We start from the raw sequence: 7,646 nt of genomic DNA on the forward strand, positions 1-7,646 counted from the left end.
AGTATGAGTTATGGAGGTTCTGATGACCTTCTATAACCCTCTGTAAACCTTCTGTAGAGCCTCTGTCTCTGCTCTGTAACTGTTCTGTATCTGCTCTGTTCCTGTACTATACTATTTTGTAGATCTTCTGTAAGTGTTCTGTAGAATGTATGTGTGACTTTGGAAAAGTTTTCTAACTTTTGGAAAGGATGAATCTAAGTTCAAAAGAGCTAAAACAAATGGAAGAAGCAGCTACTGAAGACTGAAAAGAAGACTGAAGTGATAGTGACAGTGACAGTAGTGAGCTATGAAGAGACAGTGTAGTGGCTTTGGTGCCTCTTCACATCAGATATACCTCTTGGGAGGTGTATCCAAGACCTAAGAAGGATTATTAAGATTCATTATGAGAGTATTTTAGTGAGGATATGATGTACTATTGAGAGAGAGAGAGAGAGAGAGAGAGAGAGAGAGAGAGAGAGAGAGAGTTAGAGAGAGTCAATTCTATCAAAACAGTGTAACTGTATATGAGAGATTGAGAGAGAAAACTATGAAGACATTGAAGATGAATAATATGTGATTGATTTCCATTCTAAAATGATGTATTCCTTTATGTTCATTGTTATATTGAAGGATTCTATAAAGATGTTGAAGATTATGGTTGATTCTATGAAATTCGTGGGAGATATCTACTATGATGCTACGTGAAGATTTGATGTTTTCTTTGTTTTGGTCATCAAAAGAATGAAATAAAATCTTGTTGATGTTACAAGATAGATTTTCTTGTAGTAGAATCCCCTTTTCCTTGGTGTTCCTCTTGGGGCTCCATGTTTATGGTGCGCAGCCGGGGAAACTTGCCATCAACAAGTATCAGAAGAGGCTGAAAATGAAGGAAATGGCATTGCCAAGAAGAGGAGAATTCAATGGATGTTTACAAAGTTCCTTTTTCCATTGAAGAGTTTGAGATTCTCATTATCAAAGCCACTTTCCACAAGAATTTCATCCCACAATGGCAGAAACATATTACCATCATGATGCAAGCTCTATGCGGTGGACTATTTCCTCTTCCCGTTTAGGCAACATAAACTTGCATCTTAGTGGTAAACTGTTTGGAAACAAACTGAAGAGAAGAAGCAGAGATAATTATTATCCATGGAAGATTTAGCATTCATTGAGAAGTTTCCAGACATCATCAAGTGGGAGATTGTGAAGAAGCTTTAGGAGTCATGGTCTGTGGAGGCTCATGAAAATAAGAAGGAAATGAGTTGGAATTTTTTCGTGGATTCTCAATAGCAAGATACGTGGGATACTTGGTGCATTGACAATCTTCTCTTTGTCCAAAGAGCAACCCACTGGAAGTTGGCAGACATAGTGTTTTTCACAACATACACTATTGAGACCCTTAGAAGTTGGCATTATTATAATGGCACAACAATGATCCTAAGACGAATGAGTTTTGATACTTTCAAAACGGAATATCTCCCCCTTTGTAGTGGTTTGAAAGTCAAATTCAGAGATGTTGAAAAGAAGGAAGTAGAGGAGATGTTGGCTAGAGAATCCCCCAGATATTGAAGCCCTCTCTGATACTATCCTGTTGAGTACAGAACAACTGGTTGGAGCAAACCTCCTGATGAATGACACAATCAAGAGGCAAGCGTTAGAAAGAGTCCAAAGGTATGTAAGAAGAGAGAAGGCAAAAATCAAGGCTGAGAACGAGCTCGCAGCAGAAGCCTCCTTTGATGCCCTAAAAGCGCTCTTTACAAAAGTTCCCATGGTAACTCAAGGTCCCCTTCCTAGTCAGATTCGTCCTAAAAATATTGATGACATGCCAACAAATGTAGTCCCATTGCCAATTTTTAAGGGAGAGTACAATGAAGACCTTGATCTTCATGTAGTAGAGTTTATGGTAGCATGTGTGGCTAACAATGCCAGAACCCTTGAGCATTGGTTGGCGATATTCCCTACCACTTTTAAGGACATGGCATTTCAGTGGTATGAGAGACAAGCAACAGGAACTTTTGGCATATGGGACAACTTGAAGTTGCCCTTCCTCACTAAATTTAGGCGTGAAGGTTTTGAAGAGTGGATGTGAGAGGATTTCATGAACCTAAGTCAGTCCTTTGGAGAAAATGTAGAAGCTTATGTCTTGCGAATGGAATCCATCCTGAAGAGATGGACTAACCATCATTTGGACGAAGGTATCCAGAAAGGAGTGTTTCTCAAAGGCCTACAACCAGAAGTTTACAAGTTTGTGGAATTGAGAAGACCAGTAAATCTGCAAGCTGCATTGGAAGGTGCAAGATTGTATGATGAAGTTGAAGCAAGGCTGTCAATGACTCTAGGAAGAGGAGTCCTACCTCCTCCCATGCCAGGAATGGTATACCCACCAAATGCAGTCCCGACGACCGTTCCCTACCCCTATCCCCAGATGCAAACAGTGCCGCAGTATAATGCACCTAATCCACTGCGGTTACCACAGACAATAGTGCCTCAAATGATGGTTCAACCACAAAAACAGTGGCCTCAAACAGTTCCTCCAATGGTGACTCAACAACAGTGGAATCCTACCAACTGGAATCAACAACTCCAAGTCTCAGTAGGAACTCTGAATTAGAACCAAAACAGAGGACCTTCTGGATCAACCCAACCAGTGTATGCAGTAATTACAGAAGCTTCCTAAAACCCTACTACAAGCACTTCAGGAGGTGAAAATCTGAAGGACTACTTATCCAACTCAGTTGCAAGTATCAAGAAAGTGCTTATGGATGTGATTACAGAGCAGCTTTAGACGCTGGAGGTGAATACTACCAATATATCCACTCCTACGGGAGCTGGGAGAGATGTGATGCGCTCTAATACATGGTGCGGAAAGTGTCATCAAGCGGGACATTTAGACACTTAATGTACCTGAAAATCAACCATTCTTGGAGCCTTTTGTTCCTACTGTTGTGGAAGAACCATACAAAGGATATTTTCTCTATGAAAGAGATGCACGAATGAAGAGAAAAAGATGAAATGCAAGATTTAACTTGCTAGATTCCAAAATGACCACACAGGATATTGGACCAAAGCCTAGGGAATTTGGTCCTAACTTTGGTCCAAGGAGGTTTCCCTCTTAAAGTTACAAAGGACGACAGTCTGGCGGTGGTCAGAGATCAGAGGTGGAATGTTACACGTGTGGAGAAAAGGGTCATATCTCCCCGAATTGTCCAAACCCTAGAAGAACTATGGATTACAAGCCCTTATGCAGCCGATGCAAAGGAGAAGGCCACACTACAAAGGACTGTCCAAGTCCAGCCCCTGTAAAGGCTAATGCCGCTGATAGCCAACACAGAAGGTACAAGAGCCTACCTCCAATTTGGTAGAGTTAGAAGTTGCCGTTGTCGTGCACCAAGAAGAAGGAACCAGTTGTTCAGAACCAAAATAATTCTCCTGCCAAGATTATGAAGTTCAACCTATCAATAGAGGGACAAAGCAGTATAGGATAGAACAGTGCAGTACCAGAGCACTCTAGTGCCACAGAGTGTCATAGAGACAGTCCCAAAAACAGGACCAGAGATCCACGAGATAGATGATATAGAAGCACTTCCAGAAATGGAGGAAGTGCCGATGTTGCCATTATTAGAAGAAAAAGGAAAGATGAAAATGGGTGTAGCCCCATTCCTGAGCAGGCTGGAGAAGCCTGTGGATCCTATCAAAGATTATGACTTGGTAAAAGACCTAGACACTTTTAAACAAAACTTAACATTCTGGCAGTTACTGATGCTATCTCCCAGCTGCTAAAGGAAATTCAAAAGCATCTTGACAAGAAGATGTGGACTAAGGATCGCTCCTTCAACAACGACCAAGACCAATAAGGCTCTGGAGCCTATAAAGGAAGTAGATGTGGCTAACGCCTTCCTAGATCCTGGAACCCCAGAGATTAGGGTATGGATAGAAGGATGCTTCATCACAGATACATTGATTGATGGAGGCTCATCAGTAAACATAATGACAGATGTGACAATGAAAGACTTAGGGTTGCAAGGAATTCAACCTACACAATGGCTTATCAGTAAACATAATGACGGATGTGACAATGAAAGACTTAGGGTTGCAAGGAATTCAACCTGCACAGTGGCTTATTAGATTGGTAGACCAAAGCAGAATTAAACCATTGGGCATCCTCCCATACATAAAAACAACCCTTGCAGGACGAGATTATTGGCTGACATATTTGGTGGTCAAACCAAATTCTTATGGGACCTCATACCCTCTACTGTTGGAAAGACCTTGGCTTCTTGAAGAAAGAGCCAGGACAGACTGGTTCAAAGGAACCCTAACCCTAGGCAAAGGACCCAACAAAGTGGTGTTAAAGTTGTATGGATCACAAAAAGGCAATGGATCCACATCCATAGAAGTCATAACTGACTCCTCCAACGAGGTAACAGATGGTACATCAAGAGACAAAGAGGTTGTTAAACAGATCTTTCCTAAGAAAACAGAGGCAAAGTCCCTAACAGTGGGCACTGTAAGCCAACTACCAAGGGAAGCAAAGTCCTTGTCTATGGGAGAATACCTCCTGCCTCAACTTGAATTGACTTTTGAAATCACCTTTGATAGTGAAATAGAAGCATGGATGTACTGTTCTCCCTGTTACATGACAGTCGCAGAGACAGAACACAGATAGAACAGATACAGAGCAGATGCAGAGCAATAATAGATACATAGACAGAGCAGATGTAAAACAGAGACAGAGCGAAAAGAGAGACAGAAGCAGAAGCAGATGCAGAGGCAGAAGATATATTCTTCTCCTACAGAGCCTCTACAGAAGCAGAGACAGAGCCTCCAAAGGAAGAGGATGAGAATGATGAGAAAGAAAATGAAGTAGGTTATGAAAGTGCAGATGAAAATTTTTCTCTGATAACGGATGATCTTGTTGATGTCCCTATAGAGACCTCAGAGGCCGAAGATCTCAGGGTGCTAGATGGAATGACCATGGTTCCATTTGGGTTGATCAATGGACCACAAAGTATGCAAAATTTGTATAAGCAATGGATTAAAAGCATGAAAATTAAGTTCATCAGTGGCTCCTATCGCCCCGACCGTTCAGTCCAGAGAAAAGATGATGATGATGCCCCTTGTCAATAGAAGCCAAAGCCCTTAGAGCCACGGCCTCTAGAAGGTCTGTGCTATGTGATATTCCTGGATGCATCCTCTGAAGATGAATCCCTAAGTCCAAAAGAAATCACCCCTCACACAGAAGCAAACAAAGCTCTGATATCCTTCCAGTAACCTCAATAGACAAACGAGTCTTCTGTTCAGAAGGAGGACACTGGTTCTAGTGGAACATCAGATGAGGACACTACTCTCTTGAAAGATTTAGACCTCTATCTGGAAGAAATCCGTGGGATGTTTATCCAAGAAGTGGAAGGTGAAAGACAAGTAACGTTCTTGAATACTGACGGTATTGAATGCCACCTAAAAGTGGGTCTCAATCTTTCAGAAGGAGAATTAGTGGTCTTGCGAGACCTACTCAAAGAGAACTTAGACGTGTTTCCTTGGTCATATAAAGATCTAAAGGGGATTGATCCCACAGTATGCCAGCATCACATTGACCTAGAGCCTGATGCCAAAACTGTAAGGCAAAGATAAAGGCGTATGAATCCTAATTATTCTACTCTGATGAAGGCTGAATTATTAAAACTTCTTGAAGCTGAGTTCATTTATCACATGGCTAATAGTGAATGGGTTTCGCCATTGCGGTAGTACCCAAGAAGAATGGAAAACTTCGAATATGTGTGGACTTTCGAAAGCTCAATTCAAAGACAAAGAAGGATCATTTCCCTATCCCTTTTACAGACCAACTATTGGACACAGTGGCAGACCATGAGCTATATTCCCTCTTGGATGGATTCAACAGATATAACCAAGTCCAAATCGCATAAGAGGACCAATCCAAAACAACCTTCACCACAGAATGGGGGGCCTATGCCTATAGAGTGATGCCATTTTGGGCTCTGTAATGCTCTTGCCACCTTCCAACGAGTAATGATGGCTGCCTTCCAAAATCATTTGCATGATTTCATTGAGGTGTATCTTGATGACTTTTGTGTCTATAGTTTGATCCGTGAGCATTGGGGACACCTAGAGAAATGTTTTGACAGATGTCGAGAGTATGGGATTTCTCTCAACCCTGACAAATGTGTCTTTGGTGTCTCATCAAGAGTTCTTTTCAATCTTTTCAATTGAGAGGATTTCTTGGCCATGTCTGGTTCTAACACAGATACAAACCTCAAGCAATTGAGAGGATTTCTTGGCCATGTGGCCTACTATAGAAGATTTATTGCACATTTTGCAACCAAGGCAGCCTCTCTGCACAAGCTCCTCAGAAAAGATGCGGACTTTCTTTGGACTAATGACTGTGAAGAAGAATTTAATACCCTAAAACAATGCCTTATCCAAGCACCTATCTTGCAGCCTCCTAATTGGATGAAGGAGTTTCATGTGCACACAAATGCATCAGTTGAAGGGCTAGGTGTTGTCCTATGTCAAAAGAACCCCTCTAAATTAGACCAACCAATTTATTATGCAAGACGAAAGGTCACTGATAGGGAACAGAACTACACAGTGATAGAGCTTGAGTGCTTGGCAATGGTGTTTGCATTGGAGAAGTTTTGACACGATCTACTGTCAATGCATTTCAAGTTCTACGCGGATCATGAAGCCCTATCCTTCCTGATGAACAAAGCAGATGTTAAAGGACGATTGATGAGATGGTTACTCTTATTCTAGGAGTTTGATTTTGAAGTGGTCACTAAGCTTGGACGTTCCCATGTCCTAGCCGATCATTTATCATGGATCCCTCAAACAGAAGAAGAGGAACATGATGATCCTGACCTTCCTGATGCTTCTTTGTTTCTAGTTGAAACAATTACTCCTTGGTATGCAGACATAGCCAAACCTCCTGGCAACTCAATAATATCCTCCTAGCATTGTTGAGGCTCGAATTGCACTATATTAGTACTATTTTATACCTTAGTACTAGCATACATGTAGAACCAGCATATGGAAAGTAACCTAAGATGTCATATGAAGCATTCAGGTTTTTACCTGACATTCAGGCGCCTTCCTGATAGTTAGGAGTTATGTGTCTTTTGTATTCCTGTGTGATGAGAAATGAGATATTCTTCAGGACAACGCCAGATTTTGGTCGCTTATGTCTGGTTCTAACACTGTGTATCTGTGTCCTGAATATTTGTGATGTCTGTTTCAAGTTATTTGATCAGTAGTGAATATGATGATGATAAACTGTGATAGTTTTCAGGACAGTGGTTCAGCATTGATGTTTACGATATGTAGATCATGTTTGCATGGTATTCCTGAAGATTAGGTATGTGTAATGGCTGTAAATTGTGTCAGGAAGTTCCCTGCAGTGCTAATTTCCTGCATTTCCTCTTTATGGTCCTGATGGTCCATAACACTTTGGCGATCCCTGCTAGGTTCAGGAAAATAATTTCTTGATTTAGGTGCAGATCTGGAATCAGGTCCTAGGAGATTCAGGCGACAGGAATGCTGAAGCAAGAATTTGTTAGGATCAGTCTGTGAATGAAGCCAGTGATGGCAGTTATGTAGTGATTGATCAGAGAAAGACGATCTTTTCCAGGAAGACACAGGAGATATGGTTTCGT

The sequence above is a fragment of the Lygodium microphyllum genome, chromosome 27, assembly GCF_053477565.2.
Source record: "Lygodium microphyllum isolate KBCC chromosome 27, Lygodium_microphyllum_v1.1.10, whole genome shotgun sequence".
NCBI classification, from domain to species: domain Eukaryota; kingdom Viridiplantae; phylum Streptophyta; class Polypodiopsida; order Schizaeales; family Lygodiaceae; genus Lygodium; species Lygodium microphyllum.